The sequence below is a fragment of the Sphaeramia orbicularis genome, chromosome 7 (genome assembly GCF_902148855.1).
Source record: "Sphaeramia orbicularis chromosome 7, fSphaOr1.1, whole genome shotgun sequence".
NCBI classification, from domain to species: Eukaryota; Metazoa; Chordata; class Actinopteri; order Kurtiformes; family Apogonidae; genus Sphaeramia; species Sphaeramia orbicularis.
The window spans coordinates 32,053,160-32,077,826 of NC_043963.1; the positions used below are offsets into that span (position 1 = coordinate 32,053,160).

The window sequence follows — 24,667 nt, forward strand, 5'->3', positions numbered from 1 at the left end:
CCTCTTTATGCTTCGGAGCATCACTCTTTTAAGCTTGGCTTGTTGATGGGTAAGTGCACTGAGCAGCACTTGAGGCCAGATTAACAGGTGACATTTACGATGGTGTGAGTGTGCGAGTGTGTGTGAGACTGGCAGGGCCGGGGACTGAGTGATATAGGACTCCCTATCAGCGGACAGGAGTCAACTACTCCCACTACTCCCCACCCTAAAGGGCAGGCTTTATAGCCAGCTCCTGATATATGCCCTTGCATGCAGCAACTTTTATTTAGGAGCCCCCTGTTGAACCCCCATCTCCTCTGGCTCACTATTTATGAACTTATTAAAAGACTGGTTTGGTGTTTTTCACTGGTTAGTTACATTTTATTGGATATGTAATGAACTAACTAAATTTGACCTGTTACCACATTTCTTTTGTTTTGTAGCCTGTTTTCCCAGACTATGAGCTTATGGCCCTTGTTTTAACTTTTTTTTCCTGGATAACAGACTTCAAAATAAATGTTAGATGATAAAGAAGAAAAAAATGGGAGTACAAATTTACTGTACAAATTTTGTTCCATATATTTGTTTAATTTTGCTAAAATTTGTGATACACCACAATCAGTACAAGACTTGGACTGGAAAAAGTCACTCACATAGACTTGTGAGCAGGGAAATGATTCAATTTTATTTATCTTTCTTTTTATTTATTTATGTATAGATATACAGAAAACAACTATCTGATGCAAGTATCATCAATTTGCTACATCTGTCCCTAGAAGGGCTTTTGACAGATTAAAAACTTAAAACAGAATACAACTGAAAAGAGCAAATGAGGCTTATGCTGTCAGGGGTTGGCAGCAAGGGTATAACCCCAAAATCCCCCCAATGCTCTGCTATATATAAATCTATCAACAATAATTGTTATGATATGAACTCAATTTGAGCTACATTGACCTGATAGTGGCAGAATAATGGTCAGAGAACCAGTTTTTCCCCACAAAACTCCACCTAGTGAATGAAAATGACATCATATGAACTCTGGATGGTAGCAAGAAAATGGACATTTGTAAGAGGATCAATATGAACCAAATTTTGTCTCAATATTATTGCTTGATTTATGTCCAAAAAACTGACTTTCAACTAAAGCACCCCCCCATTTGGATGACTTATGATACTCATAGAGAAGCACAAATTGATAGGGTTCTTCCACTAGGGGTCCCCTTTGTTGGTTATCATGGGATAAGAAATCCAACCAAATCTGTCCTAACACAAAGGATATCCGGTGGTGAATCCAGCGGCAGTATTTAGAGTAAAACCATTATATCCCCGAAACACCATTTCAGGGATATAAATACCATGAAGGTAAACTAAACATTCAGAAGGACTACCATAATAATGTGAGTATATTGTGTATATTGTATTGAGTTCATTAGGGTGTGTCTTAAAAATCGAGTTTGTACTTTTTTTTTATAGGCCATCCCCCAAAAATCTTCCAAATGATGAAAAAACATGTTTTCTAAAATTTTATAGCTGTGCTATTTGTCTAGGTGGTGCCACACAGCAAGCTTAGTTTACATAAATCCAAATGTATTGACCTCATGATGTTTTACACTGTAATAATTTGATATGTACAAATATTTTAATGAAATAGCTTTATTAAGTTGACAAGTATTTTGTACAATATAATTAGTTTAATTGAAACAGTTTGTTTCAAAATGTTTCTACTTGAAATTTGCAATTGCTCTCATCTTCAGGTGGGTTTCTCTTTTGCCGTGCCAGGATACTGGTGCCTGTGGGCCTCAACCGTTTGTGGCGGCTATGGTTCAGGAGGTAGAGCAGGTTGTCCAATAAACAATGGCGGTTCGAATCCTGCTCTGTCCTTGTCATGTGCTGTTGTGTCCTTGGGCAAGATACCTTCCCTCCAGTGTCACTCACACTGGTGTCTGAATGCGTGTGAATGTTTGGTGGTGGTCGGAGGGGCCGTTTGGTGCAGATTGGCAGCCACGCTTCTGTCAGTCTGCCCCAGGGCAGCTGTGGCTACAGATGTAGTTTATCACCACCAGAGTGAGAATGTGAGAGTGAATGAATAATGGGTCACTAATGTAAAGCGCTTTGGGTGCCTTGAAAAGCGCTATAGAAATCTAGTCCATTATGATCCATTGTAGCTCTTATTGTCGCTAGACTTCCTGTTTGGTGGAGACAGGGTTGAAATCCTGAATCAGCTTTACAGCCCTCTCTGCACAATTATTGACAACTTTGAGATTCTGAACAATGTTTTTGGCAGCTACAAATACCTCTGCATGAGACCAGTCTTTTGGATCCATGTCAAACAAAGCTTGAGGATTGTTGTAGAAAGTGAACAGATGAAGGCTGTTGTTGGTGATGAAATTGCTTGTGGGTTTAGACACAATGTTGTCCACTGCCACTGACAGTCACTTTGGTGGACGCATAACCAAAATAACATCCAACTGCGACACCATTAAATATAGTGGAAATGGCCTAAAATTTTATGTGGCAGGTTTTTTAGTCAAAAGGAACATAATTACAGCCTGGCCCATTTAAAACAATAATTGTAATTTTTTTGGTACTTTTAAGACACGCCCTAGAGTTTATGTCCACAAGCAATTTTAATATACTCTAGTTCATATTGCATCCATTGCTTATTTCAGTCCATTTATTGTGATATTTTAGCCTTTGTCTGCACTAAATTTTTGGGTTTCAGTCTGCATTAACTTGCAGAGTAGATGTAATGTGTAGTTTTTCTGCTGATGAAGACATGATGATGAAGAGTTACCGGTCATCCATCAACTGTGGGTCTGGCCTCTGACCTTCGACATGCCATGAGTCCAATTTACACAGATACTTTAACATTATGCTGGTGTAAAAATGTTTTTCATTCACTATAAAACTCCTACAGGACAAAAAAGGCTACCACACTGCTGGTAATTAACAGAAACGCTGCTGCTGTAACTAAAGGAAAATGTTGCTTGTGTTTTCTTAATTGAGATACTGTCAATTATGTTGCAAAATAATGCAAAAATGCAGAGTTTCTTGTCATATAAGAAAAATAAAAACTATCACACATCGCCTAAACCTCCAGGAACATGAGGAAAATGCAGAGTTTGTTTGAAACCTGCCTACATTTTATAAGAGCTGAGAAAATTGTGATTCAGATCTTGGATCGTGATTCTACTTCAAAAGAGCCTCTTAAGGTCTTTTGGTCTGATCACGCAGCACCACTGTGAGGGAGTTTCTTCACTTCATTTACGATTTCTCCAACGTACCCAAGTCAGTGAAGGTGTACGAGGCAGAAAACCGCTTCCTCACACTTAGGTTTTCTATCATGCATGAACCTCAATTCTTCTCTCATTTATAGCTGTAGTATTTTCCAGCGTCATCATCACCATATTTCTCTCCATTACCAAAATCACACCTGTTTCCAATTGCATACACTCATAGGTCTCTCTTTGAAGTACTTTATTACATAAACTTTCCCTGCTGAGTCAAAAAGATCATAGTATAACTGAAGCTGAATGAGTCACACCTCAGGTCAGCCACTAGTAGTGTGTGTGTGTGTGTGTGTGTGTGTGTGTGTGTGTGTGTGTGTGTGTGTGTGTGTGTGTGTAGCCCAGTGATTGGATGAGCCAGATGAGAATACAGTCAGGCGTAGGCGGAGTGCAGAGGGGTGTTAATTTATGACTAACACTTAGACACAGGATCAATTGCCAGTAAATGTCTATAGGCTCAGAGTGGAGAATGCTTTAAAGTAAGGAATGCTTTACACATAAATGCCTCACAGATACTTTCAAGAATTCCATCCTCTACCATGATGCAGTTTTCAGTCTACTTTCATATTACGGCATCTAAGAATATCTAAGACATTTAAAAGTATATATGGCATTGGAGTTACGCAACAGTCGAAAGATGTAAAAAATGTAAATAAGTAAAGTGAATCGTTACAGATGTGAGGTGAATTATTTTAGTCATTTACTACCTACTCCATGATGCCTTAGCTCTCAAATATTCAAGAGTAACAAGGCCAAGGTGTAGCTGCTTATCAGTCCAAGGGGTGGACAGCCAGTTCCTCTTATTACAATTAAAACAGACTGCAGTTTGCAGATTGTTCATTCTAAATGAAGCCTATGGGCATTCATGGTTGGGAACATTATCCCACACAGGAGCAACCAGTGAGCACCTCATCAAGAACTATCAGCTTTCTTTAGCCTCATTGTTGTGTAATTCAATCGACATTAGTGACACTTTATCTCTTAATTTCAAGATCCTGTAGAAACAGAATAATTGTAATTGTGTTACGTTCAAATTCACTTTCCCTTAAGAGCTCCCATTATCTCAATATGTGTCCATTTAACAGAAGAACATTTGCGCTAGTGGTGAATGCACAGTCACTGGGGTCTTTATCAAAAACAATCACTAAACATGTGGTTTGTTAAGGTTGTGAAGTAGCACTGGATCATGGGAGTTTTCATCACTAATCCCAATGATAATCAGTATGATGTGACTGCTATAAATCATGTTTATATAAATGTCATGTAAAGGTTTTAGTCACATTGTGTTGAGTCATTTCATTGTAAAGAAACAGATGCGAATAATGTTAGCTAGTGTTAAGTTTGTTCAGTGCTAACTCAGCTGTACATGAGTTGACTTATGTAACAGGGCTCGTGACTGCGACTGAATTACGGTCGCATGCGCCTGAGAATTTCGGTAGTGCGACTGTTTTTGAGATTACGATCGCACGGTGCGCCAATAAAAAAATGAGCGAAAATTAATACGTGCGCCTAGAATAATGGCTGCAGAAGTAACTCGTCAGCTGAAAATAAACAAGCTCCACGCCCCGCTGACTGAAGCGGAAAATCTAGTCCCCGCCCCCTCGCGTGCGCAGGCGGCATAAACAAAGGGATCAAATAACTCCACCGACGTTTGAAACAATCTCCTGACTTCAGGCGTGGTGTAGACCACAGTGACTAAGGGTACGTTTACACGGCAACACTCCGCAAAGATTTCTCCTTTGCGTTATAAAATCATTCCGCGTTAAGACGCCGCCGCTATGATAACGATCTGCGTTAACATGAGTCCGCGAGGACGGCTGAATACGCTGTAGTGGCCATGCCAGACCAGTAGCTGGCGATGTAGAGCTGTAGTGAAACAGTGGTGGTAAAACAGGCGCCTGCGCACAAACAATTTCCGGTTTAGACAGCCTTTAAATGAGGAGAAGAAGAAGAAGAAGAGGAGGAGGCGGACAACACTATTTACAAACAACAATGGCGAGTGGTCGTACAAAGACGCAGGACTTCTTTGTCTGGACAGACGAGCTGAGCACAGTTAGCAGCACGTATGTTGTTCTGAAACCGGCCATTGTTGTTGTGGTTGTTCCTTCTTTTTCTGCAGCTTTATTGTGTCATAGAGGCTGGCAAACCTGATTGGAGGCGCATTACCGCCACCAACTGGCCCGGAGTGGGTTAACTGGCGGTTCTTGGCTGCGCACGCATGCGGTGACGTCATATTTTACCCCGGAACGCTCCGACTCGCGTTAACACGGAGCTGGAATGCGGAGCGTATCGATAACGTTCCACCCTGGACCCTGGTATCAAAAGTTTCTGGATTCAGGCACTCTAGGCACCGTTTCCATGTTAACAGAAGGCTAATCCGCGATGAAATCTTCCCGGAGTCGACTGAATCCGACGCCGTGTAAACGGCCCCTAAGGGCCTTTAGGCCATGAAATAAAAAAGTTGGTTGTTGCAAATAATGGTGTGATTCGTCTTTCTTCTCCAAGAACCAACTAAAGTATATACCACACATTGACAATTGTTTTGCACCTGTGTCAATGTAAGCTTTTTCTTTCATACTCTATTCAAATACTTTATTCTAGGTTGTTAACATTGCTTAAATACATATAGGAATATTACTTGGTATGGCCAAGAGTTTTGCTTGTTCTCCAAATTTTTTTATATAATAGTGGTGCGCCTAGATTTTAGCCTGTGCTCCTAACTTTTTAGGGTTAGGAGCACAGTGCTCCTAGGTCAAAAAGTTAATTTTGAGCCCTGTGTAATGATATGTTAGCTATTAATATTATATCATATGCATTAGTTTTGGTGACTGCCACTGGTTGTACATCATTTTAAGCTGAACTGATATTAAAAAATATATAACTACATTAGTTCTCTAGTGAATTGGTGTGTGTTGGACAAGCAGCCAAATGAAGAACACCTCTAAATTTGAGCATTGCTGGAAACATCTGATACAGGCCAGACAAATATACAATGGAGGTACAGTTATTTTTTGATATTGTACTGAGGAAATGTGACATATACAGTAATACCTTTAAATACACATTGTATTGTGCAAGAATGATGTAATGTTGTACATATTCATCAAAATAACCCCATCTTTTACATTTAATGGCCAGTGTGTAAGATACAGGGAAGTTAGGAGGATCTAATTCCAGCACAGGATATAATATTCAGAATTATGTTTTTACAATAACTCAGAACAGACTTCCTCTTCTTCTTTCTTTCATTTTATAAGTAATGCGTTAAGGTACATTACTGCGATGTACTATGTTTGATTAAACTTAAAAGCCTGACTGGGCAACACAAACACTGGCCCTAAAAAATGACTCCTTCAGCTTTTGCAGTCGCTGTAGACGAGGGTGGATTGAAGATTCAACATGGACCTCTACATGTCATTACATATCACACATTGAGCTTAAAACAGAGCAGTTCAGCTGGTTGACTCTGTATGTGTGTGTGCAGTACTGTATTGAAGACATGGAGAACTTTTGTGGGACAATAAAGGGCTGTTGGCAGGCATGATGCTCCCTCTTGTACTCTGTTGAATGGGCTGAATATGCTCCAGTACATCAAAATGTGGCAGTTATAGTATTTGTTGGACCAAAAAAAAAAGATACAAATTATTGCAGTGCTATGGTAAATGTATCAGTAAAAACAACATAGAAAATACATCATAATAAAACAGGGTTTCCTCATTTCTCACTGAATGATCTCATATAATGGTCACCTGTGAAATAACAGGACACAGTGACTCTCCTGCTCTCAGTCTGCAGAATTTCCCTGAGCTGAATAAACTGAGCATTTGCCTGGGAAAGTCTTTTTTGTTCTCCCCTGGGTTCTGTGATAATTCAGGGCCATTCCAAATCATACAAACTGGAGATTGTGAGTGTACTCAAGCATGTATGTGTGTTTGAATGTACAGTATGAGTGTTTATATGCCTCCCAGAGGGGCGGAGGTCTGTGTTTTGACAGTATCAGATGAACAGGCTTAAATCCTTCCCCCCTCCCCTCCAAGTCATGCATCCTTCATATGAAAATGGAACGCAGAAAGTGAAAGCTATTTCTGAATAATAAAGGACAACCTGTCTGTTTTCAAAGCTCAAGGACCTTGCCCTTAAAATAAATAATCTGTCTCAGGTATCTGTCGCTCTTATCTGACTAATGCATGCTATTGTAAACCATCACACGGTGAACCACGATAGGCTCAGGAAACTGCAAATGCTAGGCAGATGGATTTGAAAAGACTGAAAAAATACATTTAGGTAAAAAAATGTGAGTGCTGTGAACAGGGTCAGAGTTGTGCGTTGGTTTAGGTGTGGGGGCTGGGGTTAGGGCGAACGGCTGAACACATCAAACAGTCAGTCTTGCCCTCCAGGCAACCTCTGACCTAGGACCTTTAGGGGTCAGGAGTCTTAGTAGATACTTAAACCTTTCTGCAGGATTTTGACCTGTCCTTCCCTCCTGGCACGCCATTCCCCAGCCTCACCTCACCCTCCCCATTCCACTATGCAGCCCACCAATAATCCTCAGCCAATCAATAGTAACTGTTCTCTCGATAATTCATAACATTAACATACACTCAATGGCCCAGCGGATGGATGGGGAAGACATAGGAGGGCCATCATTCCATTATCGATCCCCCTTAGAAGGAGTCGATAGACGGGGAGGTGATGGAGTTATAGCCTCCTGCCTCCTGGAGGTAGAGCCACAGCAGAGGTATTGCCTCAAATAAACAGACAACAGTGCGTGCACACACACACACACACACCACTATCTTATGCCCACAGACACATGGACGGAAAGTAACACAAGCTCTCTGAGTGCAGGATGTGCAGCTGCACATGTGTCCTTCGTACATGGGATGCTGTGCCCGAGTGTCACTAACACAGATAAGAAGAAGCCCTTTTAATTACCCCCCAGAGCAGAGACCTGCTTTTCTATCACCACTGTCTCTACTATTGCATTTATCTGACACCCCCGTCCCATGTCTCCACATCTCCCCATCTTTTTTTCCTGTAGTTCCTTTGCTCCTCCCTGACGCTCCACAGGGCCCCATGTCCCCTTAGATTTCTTGGCAACCCCTTTTCCTTTTTGATTTCATGTCCCCAATGTTCCGCACCTCCCTGGGTATGTGGATCCCCTCGCGCTGTTTTTACCTCTACTAGAAAAAGCTAGCAGCAAATGAGGAGACCACGTTGCTTTAGATGAGGCAAAGTAATCTAAATGTAACTGAAAGTATTCAGAAAACATGAATAATACATTTGATGGATTCTTGGAATACACTGCGCTACTAACTGCAACTAGTACAGCTGAAAGGTATATAATGTAACATTTCTGTATTAAATTACTTAAAATGACTAGATCTCTAGAATGTGTTGCTGACTTGTATACTGATATTATACCAATTATTTCGAGCATTTCAAAATAAAGAAAGTAGTAATTTTATTCAGTGTAAAAGACCATTTTATTTGATCACCTGTCAATGTCATCATATCCCCTTTAAAGAGAAACACTGTAAACAGCAGCTAAAATGTTAGATACTATGACACAGAATCACATTAAGTTAAAGCAATACTGCAGTATATTGAGCTGCAATGCAAATTTTTTATTACTACATATTCATTCAGTAGGGAGTTAGTTTATTGATATATTTCAATATTGATCTTATTTACTATAGTGTCTGACCAGTGGCTTATGCAGGTCACCAAGCTAATGTGTCTTGTCAAATAACATTAACAGATAAGTTACCATAGATAAGTCGATGTCATGTAAAGTTAGTATTTAGCATTAGGTTAGCTAAAGTTGTTTGTGGCTTCTTTTATGGGAATGAAATGACATAATGTGAAAATACATCACTTAATGTAATATGATCTTGTTGTCTGTTAACATGAGTCTTAACAGATCAGGCAGAGTTTGATCAGAAATGGTGTAAAAAAAACAAAACAAAAAAAACAAAAAAAAAAACAAAAGACCAATGGCCCTGTAGCTCACTAGCATGTTCTATCAAGAATCGATAACAACTTGAATTTGTGAGGTTGTCAGGTTCTGCCGCTATGTTGGAGTCCTGTGGTCTTGATGCAGGAGATCAATCTCCCAACAGAAGTGGGTGGTACTTTCACTTGAGAATAACTCAACTAATTAAATGAAAGTCCATATATGACTTCCTATCAGTGCTCAGTAGTAAATATACTGAGACCTGTAACCATTTCCATGTAAGAACCCATCGAAATATGGCCCATTATAAGTAGAGGCCAATTTTTGATATTTCAAAAATTCATTAAAAATTCAAAAATCTAAATTTCTGAAAACTGTGAACAAACTTTGTAAACATTGTCCAAAGGAAGCTACACTTAAAATTTTAAATGAATCGGACCAGTAGTTTCATCTGAGAATGTTTGAAGAAATTGCTAATGAAGACGATGACCAAGATGAAGCCAGACACACCATCTTCACAATAGCTCCAGGCCTATTGGTGAGCTAAAAAAACAACTACATATTTTTCCATTTTAACTCATTACACCATTAAAGCTGCAGTACTTGATCATTTTTTGCATTACTGGGCAGGAATTCTAAAATTCCCTTTCAGCATATCGTAATTCAAGTGGTGTGTGAGGACAGGAGCCTTCCGCTTCTATTCCTTGGCGGTTTTTTCAGCCTTTTGAAAAATCTAACCCGTGATGCCCCAGTTTAGTTTTTCACATTTTCAGACAGACCAGGAGGTGTTAAATACATGACTGACAGCTGTAATCACCAGTCGCTGTAATTACCAGTCGTCTTGGAGAAGTGGCTTCACTTTTACATAACAGCATTAAACATCAGGTTAATCAATATTTATATTTAGTCTTTTGATTTCGACTGAAAGGACAGACCTGTAAAAGGAAGGTGTGTATTGTCAAATTCTGGGCGTTTTTCCGAGATTTAAGATCCTGCAGTTTTTATCTCCAAGTTTTGTTATTGTTTTGATTGAGAAACCTCTAATGGCAGAATGGAAGAGCGTGTCTTAGAATCATTATCACAGTCTTAATAAACATATAGTTTTGATTTTGACATACAGCATGTTTATTGAAAATGTGTACATTAATGCAGAGTTCCATATGAAATAACCCATGTATAGTTGAGTGAAGTGTGCATACAATGGAGAAACTATATAAAGAATTAATTTTTTGTTTTCATTCATTTTGATTCAATCATTTTTGCACAGTGATAATACTGGGAAATAATTAAAGTTAATATATAAGATTGTTGCAATTAGGGCTGAAAGATATATCGTTATCATATCTATATCTATATCTAAATATGAACATTCAAGATATTAATATCGAAAAAGCAACAATATAAACGATATAGATTTCCCCTGCGCTCGCCCTGCATGTACAGCTCTGGAAGTCACAACAAATTTCATTTTTACGATTGCCCTTGAATTGCTAAGGCCAGCCAACCACAAACCTTATTTCATGCTTGCTGTGGATCAACAGCTGAAGCCACTGCACTTTCCACATTCTTTTGTATAATGATGTTTGTATTTTTCTGAAAAATGCTTGGTTTTCACCGAACCTGTAGTCATATCGTATCGAATCGATACTGAGATATCGGGCACGAATATCGAGAAATGAAATTTTGTCCATGTCGTTCAGCCCTAGTTGCAATATTGCCAAACTGTAGCAAATTTTAAAAAGTAGAAATCAGAAGAAGAGTAACATATTTTAGTAGAAAACTGCGCAGCTTGTGGACCAAACACTGCAACTACTGTATGTCAGCTAAAGTTTTGCCCATTCTAGTTGAAAATCCTCTTCTACTGCTGAGCATTTGACCCAAAGTGCCTGTGCCAGCTCTTTTATTCCAGTCAGACAAACAGTACAGCTAGTAGACTTGCCAGTCTTCTCTGTTCCCATCTCCCTTGTGAGACATAAAGCACCCTTCACCCATTCCCTCCAGCGTCTCATCCTCACTTTCACACCTCTCCCAAAGCCCCACGAGGGCCCTACGCACAGCACCCTGAAATATAGACTAGCGTAATGGCCCACTAAATTAACTCCTTGTAAGCGTGGTTTAGGAATAGCTGTAATTAGCATATAATAGGTGTAAGAGAGGAGGTAAAGGGCCAGTCCTGCCCTGAGGGCCAAGGGGCTGGGGCTGGGGCCCTTCAACGTCTCCATCTGTAATAGCGCTGCAAAGTTCAGCCTTATAAACATGTCAGTGAAACGCGTGATTAAACGGCACGGTCATTAGATAATGGATCCTGTACCTGTGGGCTGCCTATCACTCCTCCTTCAGCCCAGCTCAGCGTTACTTTGGCAGTCTGTCACACTGAAAACACACACACATGGCCCTACATATGACTTCACTGTATCTTCCTTTATCCTACAACTACTAAAAATTCACACTCAGGAAGCGGGAAGTAGAGGGAAAAAAATGAAAGACAGAAAAGACGAGAGTAAGAGAGAATCACCCCGGTGCAGAGCAGGACCCTGACTGATGTACTTCCAATAATTGCAAGGCCCTGCTTCCTCATCCAAGTGCCTTTTACTTATTTAAACTGTTTGCTTTAAGCGCCACTGAAGCCAATTAGGGGAAGCATAATTCAATGGGGCAGGGAATGAAGGGAATAGGAGGGGGAGGGAGGGAGAGGAAGGAAAGAGGATGCCTTCATCATCTTTCTAGGCTGTCCTCACTTTCACTTTTTTTACTAAGATGAGCACATTTACGAGGCTGTTTCCATCTCTGTTATGATGCTCCTGTGTTTTAAGTGGTTTATAAAGATGGTGTGAGAATTTGGAGACGCCAGATACATGAGGGCTGACTGATAAAATAACAAAAGACGAGTGTGCCTGATTCGACTGAATTTGTTGCAGCAAATTTAGGCCCTGTCCATACGAAAACAGCTTCGGTCGTATCCACAAAAGTTTCGTATTGGGTAGGCCTTTCGTCCACATGAATCCGGTGTTTTCAGTCACTGAAACCACAACTTTTTGAAACCGGGTCCCAGAGTGGATAAATCTGAAATCACCGGTTTCGCGTCTTCATCTCTACAGCCAAAGCGCGACTTTTCTAACACAATGATGTCATAGCCCTGCCTCTCTAACTTTTCACCCCAGAACCCAAACCCCAGTTCACCACAACAACAACAACAACAACAACAACAACAATGGCGGACTACAGAGTCATGCTCGTGCTACAACAGCTATTGAGCTTATTGGAAATATTGAATCAAAATCTTCAGCTACTCTTTCATAACAATGTGCAACAAACAACCATAGCTAACAATATTCACTACATGCTCTTGGATCTACCATGAAGAGGGGAAACCAGAAGGGCAACCAGGAGGAAATATTGGATCAGACCCAGTAGAATCAAGTGAGCTTTATGCGCATGCTCCACGTTGTCTTCTACGTTTTTGGCGAGAGCATTAAAACACCACATACAGGCCTGGCATTTGCACTACATCGTTTTCAGCGGTTTCGTGTGAACGCAGATGTTTCCTGAAATGACTCCGTATTTATGGAGCACTTTTCAAAGAAAAAGATCAGATAGAAGAAGATGCGGTTTCATGTGGACATGGCCTTAAACACTGTTAACTTCTTCAATAAGGTCTGTGACAATAACTTTTAAAGTAAATTTTGTCGATGCGCATTCAGGCAGAAACAAAAAGGTATATTCTCAATGCTTTCTGACTTAGCATGTTTCATCATCATCATCTATTCTTTAAGCATATGCCAGTAATGAGCAGTTGTTTTAGTCAATGAGGCGCTAAATACAAGAGCACTGCATCAGGCAAACTGAATACAATACAAATTCTGCTCTCTTATTTTCTTAAATCTGTCCCTCCTCAGCTGAATAACCCTGTATAGATATCTTGCCAATGAACACATCCCTGCCACTTATTACATGTCTCTCTTTTATTTTGTTTGTAGTTCAGACGCATACCAGAGAAGCCTGGCAAAAAGCCTTTGCAAATGTAAAATATACTGTTGGAAATATCGTTATTGCCTCCATTAACAAGTTGCTGAGTAATATATATATGGGAACTCATATTTGTAAGAGTTTTTAATTGAATCAAATTAATACCTGCTACAGCTAAAGTTAAAGATGGAAATACTAGAAACAACTGGGAAAGAGTGCATGATATATATTCTTCAAAAAGGAGGGATTATAAAGACAAGATTATCTTATTTTACCTAACATGTTGCTGTAAGTGGTCAAAATACAAATTCAGAGCAACTGTGAGACTACATATTTCTTGTGATAAAGAACTTAAAACCACCTTGTGAGATCAAGTGAGACACAACATCACATCATTCTGTCATATACTCCTGGTATCTGTCCTCATAATACATGTATCCATTCTTTTGCGGCTTTCAGATTAATAAGAACCAAAGCTGCTGGAGCAACATGGGCCGGCACAGACCTTCACTCATTCTAACAGGCGTTTAATAAATGTGATTGCAAATGGAACTTGTCACTTGCACTGGGGCGAGCTGGCCAGTCAATACCTCAGCTGGCAGGTGCCTGGGGTCACATATAAGTCAGCAAGTGATGGATATGTATCCAATAATTGATGTAGGGCAGCAGTTATTGTCACTTTGGCTCCTGCCTCTATTGCTTATTAAAAGCTGTTGGCCTTAAGTACCAGCCAGCCAATTACTGAGGAAGCGAGGTGACTGTTTAGGAGCCTAGACCCTTAGGCTCTGTGTAGAGAAAAGAAATGAAATACTCTATTGTTTTAGTGCACTCAAGCCTCTATATCTCTGTGCATGTATGTGTGTGTGTTTTACCTAAAACCCTCCGCGTTTATTTTTTCAGTGAACTTCCTCCATTTTTTGTGCGGCTGTGTTTCATTGTTCTACTGAAGTGGCTTCCTCAAATGTGCATTTACAGTAATACAGGGCACATTAATCTAATGTGTGAACCCCTGCCTCTCATCAGGTCAGAACTGAGCCATTCCTTCCTCTATTGTTGTTGCTGACCTTTCAGGTTAAGTCAGACCCTGAGAAAAGTAGAACGTAGCAAATAACACTGCTTTGTACTGACCTTTTGACCTTGGTTTGCACTGCTTAGTTATTAATGAACTGGCAAGTTTCACCACTTCCTCTATCTTGGTTCAAGGTTAACTTATCTGGAGATAAACATCTTTGTATTGTTGGTCACAGAGCAGGAAGCTACAGTTAGACAGTGGAGTGGGCAGCAGTGATATCAACCACATTGATGAATTGCATCATAATTAGAGGACATTTTTTGAGTATTATTTAAAAATGAAACACACAAGTCTACTCTGAAGATGGCTATCCTGAGCAAGTAACTACCTACTAACTATATTAATGTTTACAGTGGTGTAGGATTGTGACATCTAGGAAGGGTTCTGACTTGAGTCATTTTTACACCTAATGCCTGAGACCGGTGGTCTCAAAAAGGATTGCCATCAGGCAGCTAGTCTGAGTTTGGTTTCACACTGCACTCAAATATGAATAACAATACTCCCCTCCCTGTCTGTGGTGGTGCCGCATTAAGAATTACTGAAGGAGAAGATAACAAACAATGAACAAGAAACCTCGCTCATCTATTGGCTAATGCAGGGCAACTTCTGTTTCTGTCACGTGAAAACAAAACATGAAGGTTGCGTTTACCCACAATGCCCTATTTTAAAGTCAACCTCCTGCATTTGGTTCACTTGAAGGGGACAGTGACCTATGTTTTTAGGCAGACCAGAGTTTGCTTCTTTGATCTGCATCAGAGTTTGCATATTTACACCTCCCCAAACAAACTTTCACAGTTAATGAACTAGAGTTTGATTAAACAGAGCTGGTGTGAATGCACCCTTAGAGGTGTCTGCCATCCATAACGTTGAGCTACAGCTCAGTACATGTTCTCAGATGGATTTCTAACACTAGCCCTCTTCCAAATGTATCTGCAATTCAACTTATTTATGAACTCCTGTGTAATATTGCATTTAATGGATACATCTATGCATTTTGTAAGCTTCTACACATATTATTGTAATACACCCTAGCTGGCTAGAAAGGTGACTAAAGATTCTCATCATTACAACCATGGACTTTCAGGGGTTAGCCCTAAAAATCAGTAACACCAAACCCACAGTATCCAGCTTACCACAGCAGAGAATCTCCCTAACACAATCTCCCTGCTTTATGCTCAGCAGAGGGAAAGCAGAATGAGCCGTAATAACGCTCATCGCCGCAGGCCCTAACCCTAAGACTGTGGGGAGAGAGGGAGGGGAAACTTTGGATGTGACCGTGGCGTGTAGTAATTGTAAAACTCAGAAAGAGCTGCTAAAGCAGAATTCTGACATGTAGCACTGCTTTTCAGTTCTGATCAAAGGGTCCACCAGAGCAGCAGCTGATAACCCAATCAATTCACTCCTTTTGTTTTTCGCTGAATGATGCACGTTTAGCACTAACCTCCAGGCTAAGAATGAAGGAAAGAAAAGGAGGTGAGGGAAAGAGGGAGGGAGGAAAAAAGGTGGTTGACTAAGAATGTAAGAAGGGGGAGGAAAGAGGAGGAAATAGAGAAAGAGGATCTAATGGCTGCATTTGAATTCCAATAAATGTCAAAAAACCCAAAGAGGAGGAAAAAATTAAATAAACTTTGCAGATTGTTGGTGAGTTTGATAGATCTATAGAAAGATATTAAGAAGTGCTGTGGGGGATGTGACGCACATAGGAGCCGATTATAATATGAAATGTTTTAGTAGAGAATAGAGTTTAAAAAAAAAAAAAGGCAGGAAGATGGAGTGGAGATTAAAAGATTACCTGTCTACTGCTCTCGTCCTTCAGGAGCCAAGTGACTGTGTGGCAGACTGAAAGCCCCCAGTGTTCAGGAAACAGTCAGTGACAGACAAAGAAGGAGAAAGAGTGTATTTGTGAGATGGAGACAAAGAAAAAAATGTGGAAAAAGAAAGATGGTTTTATAAACGTAAGTGGAGAGTTATGGAACGAGAGCAACGAGAAGCCAATCATCACAGGTTGCAATGAAAAAGAGGCTTCTTAGACATCAATCAATCAATTACTTAGACAATCAATCTGTCTGTATTTAGTAGACATTACAATCTGTACACAGGCTGGCAGAGGGAGGTGAAGGAGAGACACCATGCTCCTGGGAAACAGATTACCTGGGTATTGGCATATAATAATCAACAGCACAACAAAGAAACACACTGCAGTTTTTTTTTCTTCTTCTTCTTTTTTGTCCTTCACAACTGATCATTAACAGATTTTACCAAAACATGTTGGAAACTGAGTAAAAAAGTTGGCCAATAAAACAGAAAATAACAACTTTAAAGTCCTCTACTGACAGTGCTTTGACAGCTTAACTCCAGATTCAATATCCACAATCATTTTCACTATTAAGACGGTCACTATGTCAGAGTAAGCGATAATAGAGTTGTAAATTCTCCTGGTGTCTTTCACTATGTGTGTGATGTCACTGGGAAAATGGGACCAACTTCTGAGAACAAGAATGCAAACACACACACAACCTAATCAAAAGAAAGAAGAATGAAACCCATTCTTAAGACATCAAAAAGAACAGTAATGGTTTTCAATCTTAAACAAAAACTTGAGGCCAAATAATGTTCATGGTAATGCATAGCTAAACATCACATGTGATTACTGGTCAGTGTCTCACACACACTATAACACTTTTTAAATTTATCAAAACAAGTGGTGCAAGGCACAACAAACCCTGCCCCTCGCATGTATTGTATCTTATTTTGGCATCAATCCAGCTGATGTCATCATGTATATGCGTGTGTTGATGTCCGTATATCGACTGCCTCTATATATGTGCCAAGTTTGAAGTAAATTAAAACAAAATGTATGTTTTTATAGACATTTGAAATTTTGCCGATTATAAGTAAATGGGAGGAGAAAAAAAAGATACAAAATTCATAAAAAATGTTAACTTTGATCTACTTTTCCCCAAATGTAATCAGATCTATTCTGGGTCACTGGCAATCTATAAACCCAATTTGGTATGAATTCAACCAATAGTTTTGCTGCTAAAGTGTTAACAAACAAAGACACAAACAAACTGAACCAAAAACAATACCCCTTGCCTCCCCTTCAGGGGGTGGGGTAATAATATCAGAGTCTCTAATGTTGTCTTTTGCACAGTTGTTTCTGCAAAGTATCACTGTAGAACCAGGCTTCATGGGTCAGACAACAGAAGCAGAGCTCAGAGAACATTTCCAACTACCACCTGTAGCTGAAACATTTTGGACTTTTAGGTTTTAAGTCAATTGTTACGACTTGACATTAACAAAAACACTGCAGATTAATGTACAATAACTGAACATATTAGAAGACTGCAAAGGGTAACTGTAAACTGACATACGATACTTTTTGCAAACAGATAGCACGTGTAATATAATTTTCAGTATTGCTGTTGGTGGATATTGGTCATACATAGCATATTATTTAACTACAATAAAGTTCTTTGGAATGAATGGATTGTCTATGAGACAGAAAAGCAAATATTTTTGACCATATTTTGTGAGCCCCACCATCCACAACTCTGAAATTTATACTCACAACATATAGGCAGAGGCAGACTTTGTTATGTTTAAGTACACCTTATGAATTCAGAAATACAGTCTATATAGTATAGTCAAATGGACACAAGCTTTGCTTATTTTTATTTAATATTTTTCACAATGCTAACAAAAAATTTTACCAACAAGATTAGGATATCTTCAGACTGGCAGCAGTATTAAAATAAATATCCTGACACAAATCAATGTTGATTAATATGGAATAAGATATTATGATCGTCTTTTTATCATAAGAAAACAACATACCTGAACCTATCGATGAGCATTAAATCTGTGACTGTTTATTTTACTTTTTGTAAGTATTTAATGAATAAATGTATATAGACTACATAAAATCTGTGTGTGCTTCTTGAAACCAAAGCTGTACTGAGTATACAAGACGTACACAAGAAGCACCTGTGTGTACAGCATCCTTCTGGTGATTCTGGCCTGTCCTGACGGATGGGGATTAAAAGACGCTAATGTGCATGTGGGGGCCACTGACCTTCCATGGAGATTGACTTTACACCAGTGGAAATGGAAGCCAGTAAATCAGCAGGCGGCTGTGGCGCTCATCCTAAAGCATCACTCCCTCTGACACTGTCAGCCGAGGTAGAAGCACATTAATCACAAACATGGGCCCCAACACTATGCTATAGGTACAGCACAGTCCCATCCATTTATCCATTTAACACTGTCTTTAACTCAACATGTATACAAATGATGGCATGTACTGTATGTGCCAGGTTCACACTTAAAGATGAGAAAAGCCCAAAACCCATCTTTTATCCAGATAAAACTAAAACAAACAGAACACTAAAATTTTTTTACTTCCAGTGCATTTACAGCAAACAGATCCTAATCTAAATGTCTTGCTAATGGTGTATTATCTTTGCAAACAGAGGAGTGCAAGCTGTTATTTTCTGCTTTTTGGTTTTTATCTGTGTGCAGAGAGGAGTTTTTTTGTTTGTACTTTCTGGCAGCCAGGCCTGGTTAGAAAAGAGGAACATCTGTGATAAATTTCACATCGAACCAAATGAGCTCTGGCACAGCAGAGGGCCATGACAAACTTCCTGCATGTGCTAATATGGGGATGGGTTTGGAGCCAGTCAATCGTGAGCTGGCACACTCACATACACATTTACACACCTGAACTCACAGGCATTCAGACCCCAGCGCTCAATTGTGTGCAATCCATGCTTTATTCTAGAGACGGAACTCTTGTGATTGGTACATCTTAAATAGATTAATACATATTATTTACATATGAGTGGACAGGGACAAATATAAGACACACTGGGAAAGACAAACAGAAAAAGAAATGTATGTTTAGTGCATTACTCTCCAGGCAGTCTTAGGATTATCATCGGCAAAGGAGTGATTTCACAGTGGTAGTTGATAGAACTCATTCAGTCTTATTGACCAGTAAAGGGCCCCACAGAGACTGGAGTCCCTTTATAGACTGACCCTCAGCTTTTTGCCGTCCACAGGCCAGGGGCTAGTGAGGGCCAGGGGGGCATTAACCCTCCCACAGGTCAGAACCCTGACTCGGTACAGCCTGCACGAGTCCACTCATAAGCCCAAGTGTGGCCCACTCCACTCAATACCCTTTTAATTGCATTGGGATGGTTTGCGACCTATCGATTAATACGTGTATTTATGTCGTCCCAGGCCCAGAGGCTACATTGTATTTCTGTGTGGCATATTCATTTATTTACCTATCTGTCCCGCCCCTCATGCATCATCCATATATCTATCCATCTCTCCTCCGAGAGCACTTCAATTCAAGGGCTCCCATAATTACTGCAGCCCTATAATTGAGTGCTTTGATTTAGGATTTTTCTGTTCCCTCTCCCCTGCCACTGCCATCACTCGCTCCATGCCTCTCCCAATGAAAGACAGAGGGATGAGATATGGAAATAGAAAAATGGGAGATGGGGAGTGGAAGATACCCCCACCCCTACACACACAGACATTCTTGCTTATCAGAATCTACTGTTTCTGTCATCCGTGTGGGGAGGGGGGAAGTTGATAATTACTGAGGGAGATTCATGCAAATCGATGCCAAATTAAAGCATTATAAAGCCTTTTATCAGCTTTTCTTTTCCAAATTGAAGACGATAAAAACCCATTTGAGAGGCGGGAGAAATGGCCCCGGTCCCTTCATTTAAAAAAGAGAGAATTGTAATTATGTTAACACCAATTGAATCCAAAACCCCTTTTCTTAACTCACTTACTCATTCATAATTAATTAATTTCTCACAAAACTGGGCAGAAAGAACAATGCTGTCCAGCTTCCCCTCTCCTCTCCCCTCTTCCTATTTTCACGAGAATAAGAGGGAGTGCAGGAGATATTGTTGAGTATTGTGACAGGGGGCTCATTTCCATACCCAGCCTTACACTAGGATCCTCTGTTTCCTTAGCTTAGCTCTATCTGCCTCGGGGCAGCAATAAAAAGTGACTCTGTTTTAGAAACAAAGGTGGGTGGACAAGGACGGGATGGTGCATCTGGAGCTGTGTGAGGCCTACAGAGACACAGGGAGCGAGACAGAGAAAGAAAGGAAGACAGAGGGGAGAAACGGAGACAGACAAAATTAGAAGAGATGCCCTTGACCACAAATATTTCCTTAAAAGCATACAACAGGAAAAAAAAGATTCATGTTATTTTTCCATTTGCAAAGCCAACGGACTCTAAATGGGACTGTGCGACCAAAATACGGAGTTCCCTGCATGTACGTCATGACCACCGAGTCTATTCCAGTCCATTGCAGTTCAAGGCCATGATTCTAAGGAGAAGCAACTCTTCTGAGTAAGTGCAGTAGATAGCTGTGAGACACAGACACAACAGAGATAAGGCCTCAGAGTGAAAGCGATTGAGAGAACGACTGCCTGACAGACAGTCACCTCAGGGCTGTCTCGTCTGATCTATTAGACATTCAACGCTTCAGTTACAGTACGCTCAGCGCCAACAGCGCCTCTCCGGCTAACCTCCCCCACCTGAGAGCTGTGACAGGACAGACCAAACACACACAAGGGGGGTGTAGACGAGGTGAGGGTTTGCAGAGAGATAACCTGTCACTCCACAGGGTTTTCACACATAACACATGGTCTGCTCATGTACATATATCAACCTTTGCACCGTAGCCAGCCTGATGTGTGTCAGGTGCGAATGTATGAGATCTTAACTTAACCCCCTCAGAAGATGCCATAAACACACACTCTTACACTAAAAGCAGCTAATGATAAAATGATAGTGTGTTTATATACTTTGTTTTTCTCAGACTGCACTCAAGGCCCTCCAAGTTAATTTAGGGCTTTTTATTACTACTAAGAACGACTTTTAATGGCCGTCTCATGACCATCCTGAAAAAGTATCTATAGACATAAAGGAAGGTCTATGTGGATTATGAGCCCTTGTAAATGGCTATTTCCCAAAATCTTCACTTAAAAGCTTCAATATGCAGTGCTCTTTGTCAATTTTCCATTATAACCTTTCACCATCAACAACACTTCTGCACCTCTTCTTGGCTCCATCTTCAGATGGAAGACATCGGCCTCACTTTTGTTTCCCTAAGTAAACACCGATGACTGACAGCTGAACTGACCAATCACTGGCAAGACTCTGTCAGCCATGTCTATACAGAACCGACTCTGTAGCCCCCCTAACCATGATATATGGCCTCACTTTTCCACACACACTTGAAATGGTGTCACGTGATCTATCTTTATATACTGGTTTTTCTTAATCTACCGCCAGAGAAGGTCTGTATTTTTATTAATTCTTCCTCACTTCTGCCTACTGCAGCTTCAATACAATATTTTATTATCAAAGAAGAATCTAGAATCAAAGAATCTTTATTATTTTTCAGCACATCTTGTACATGCGGACATGCAAGACACACTGAAACTGACCCACTGCTTTTAACCTATCAGCAGCTGAACAAGCAGGAACACACCACACACTGCAAACTGGGAGCAGTGGGTTGTCATGTCAGACGCCTGGGGACCAAATGGGGGGTTAAGTGCCTTGCTCAAGGGCACATCAGTCAACAATTTCCCTGCCGGTCCAGGGAATGAACCGTCGACCCTTCGGTCACAAGCCAATTCTCCGATCTAGATCTATAGATTTAATACCATAGCTTTGCGAGGTATGTGTACTACAATAAAATACATTTTAAACAATGAATTTGTCAGATTAAAAGGCCCATCCTCAGTCTTACTTGCTGTACCCATGACACCAGATTTACACACTGTAAATTAAGAGTTTAACTGTTCGCAGAACTGTGATACAAGTGGCTTTCTGGTGAAGGGCAGTGGTGCTTGCAACATATTTCGTGCTCTTCTTACAGGGGTTCAGAGCCATAAGTCCCATTATTCACAACATGAAAGAGTTTTGGCACAAACAGTATTGGGCTTCATAGTCATTTCCTGGAATAGACTTAATCCCCTCATATTTTGGATTCAGCTGCCAAAAGGGTTAAAACAACCCTTGCCCATTCTGAGGCGATGAGCTAACCTTAGATTGTTAATCGCAAGATGTGAAATGTTTTGTTTTTCTTTCTTGACAACTGACTAATTCGCACCAGAGTTCATGCACACTCCATAACAGACACACTAAACAGAGAAAATTGTAACATTACACACAGCTATTTAGTCACGGTATTAAGTGGATTACCATAAGCATTTTTGTTTATCTCCCTCTTTTATGAGTGTGCTTGGTATCCATGAGTTTTAAAAAGTGCTATATAAAATTTAATAACTTACTTAATCCTATGACATGAAAATTGTGAGATGTTTGTGAATGAAACTGAACACTTCATTATCATTTCTTGCTAATATTTAATTCAGTGCTTTTTTTAAGACCCCACAGGCGCCCTCCTACTGAAAACACATTCATTCACACTGACATACAAAAACCACCAGGGTTTGGGCAAGCATCTGCTGTATGTGTTTTAGCAGTTTATGACCTTATTCGGCCTGTGTTTGGAGGGGTCAACAGCACCAGCCAGGAGTCACTGTGCTGCTAATCCTGGCTAATATGCTGTTGACAACAACCCAATTACACAGGACTCCTGCTGCGAGGAGAGAGAGGAGGAAGAGGAGGGGCTGAGGGCAGTAGGTAGCAGTGAAGAGGAGTAAAGGGAAGAGCCAAGATGAACAAAATACAAGGGTAATGCCAAGGAAGTGCTAGAGAAGAAGACAGGAAAAAGAAAAAGAAATACTGTAAACATCTAAGGGTGAGGTAACGGGAAATTGTACATGTGCGTATGTATGTCTATGTGTATGCACATGTGGTTTCGTGACGAGGCATGGTGCTGTGCAAACACAAGCCTGCTGGGCAGAGAGACAGAGGGAGACTTGGTGAGGCAGCGTGGAGCTGCAGGGAGCCTCATTACGCCCAGCAGGAGCCGCACTCTGCCTCATCACTTCTGGCTGTATTGGGAACCATCACGGCTTACTGCTGTACCTACACAACACAGCATCAGAAACTATAAGCACCAGCAAGCTGACGTCTCACAGCTGAACGTCCATTATCCACTGCTTTCATGACAGAAAAAGACAGATTCATTACCTAAACTCACATTCTATGTTATTCTCATTTAAATTATATTGTGAAGAAACACAAATTTCACATCTTTTTGCAGCATAATGAGTTGCACACACTGTAGGCGGCACACTTCAGAAATAAATTTTTAACAGGTGTGTTAGGCATAGATCCACCTTAGCATCACTAGGCTGGTTCAGACCTGGTTTTTCACACGGGTTTTCAGTAATCCACTCAAAAGTGGACAGTTCTAAGTATGTTTATTCACACTTGGCATCAGAATGTACTGTCAGAGCTCTCCTCTACATGCAAATAAAAAGCTCAAATAATCTAAAATACAGCTGCAGCTTGGAGCTTCTTGGAAGCAGCAAAAGCTGTCTAGTTTAAGGTGATGGTATTGTTAAGTTTATTTGTTCTACACACCGAAACTTTAGGAAGAGTGGGTGATGAATGAAGAAATATTTTAGGAGTAAATGTAGCATTAGCAGCATTACGGCAATGGTTATAAAACTGATGTTGAATCCATAATACTAAAATCAGCAGTCTCTTGATTGTTGCTCTTCCATCTCTTCAGTTTTATTGATTTTCCAAATTGTAGGAGATTTAATAAAAGCCAGATTTCCCCCCTTTTTTCATATTCATGTCCCATAGCTGAAAAAAACAAAAGAAAAAGAACAGGGTACCAAAACCATGGCAAAAAAAAAGGTCTGAACAAGACTATGGATTTGGAAAATCATTATACCCCAAGAATAAAAGGACAGTTGAAATGTCTTTCTATTTTGTTTACATGCAGGATGAAGAAGCACCACAACACAGTTGTCTCCTCGAAAATCATCAAAGTACCAAAAAATTATGTTTTGGAAGAATGGCTTCATTCCACCAGGAGAGTCTGAAATCATTCAAGCCTCAGGACACCAATGCCGTTATAGTGGCTCGTGGTGGCTAAATGCCTAAATCATCAGACTGTCACCATTTTGTTTCAAAGTTGTAGTGTTCACTGTTGTAGTATGCAGTATATGTTATTGTTGGCTGTGTGATTAAAGTAAAAAATACTCCCTAATCAAATTGGTGCTGTGAAAAACATTAGCACACACAGGAAGGAACAAGAGGCTGGAAAGATAAAGATAATTAACTGAAGAGCCACTGACAAATAGCTCAGGTGATACATGACACACAAATCCATTTTAACCACTCACACATGACCACACACACAGATGTTCACGTACGCACACTCCTACACACAAAGTCAAAACAAAGCTCATCAACCGACCAACCAACAGCTCTCCTCAGGG

The 24,667-nt window shown here is 40.3% G+C and overlaps 1 long non-coding RNA gene across 1 annotated transcript; it reads left to right on the forward strand.

Moving 5' to 3' along the window:
• The first annotated feature begins 2,071 nt into the window (after nt 1-2,071).
• Nucleotides 2,072-18,125, forward strand: LOC115422886 (uncharacterized). Its single transcript, XR_003935887.1, has 3 exons — nt 2,072-2,586; nt 9,210-9,214; nt 18,115-18,125. It is a non-coding gene; the product is annotated as an uncharacterized LOC115422886 (long non-coding RNA).
• Nucleotides 18,126-24,667: the final 6,542 nt, after the last annotated feature.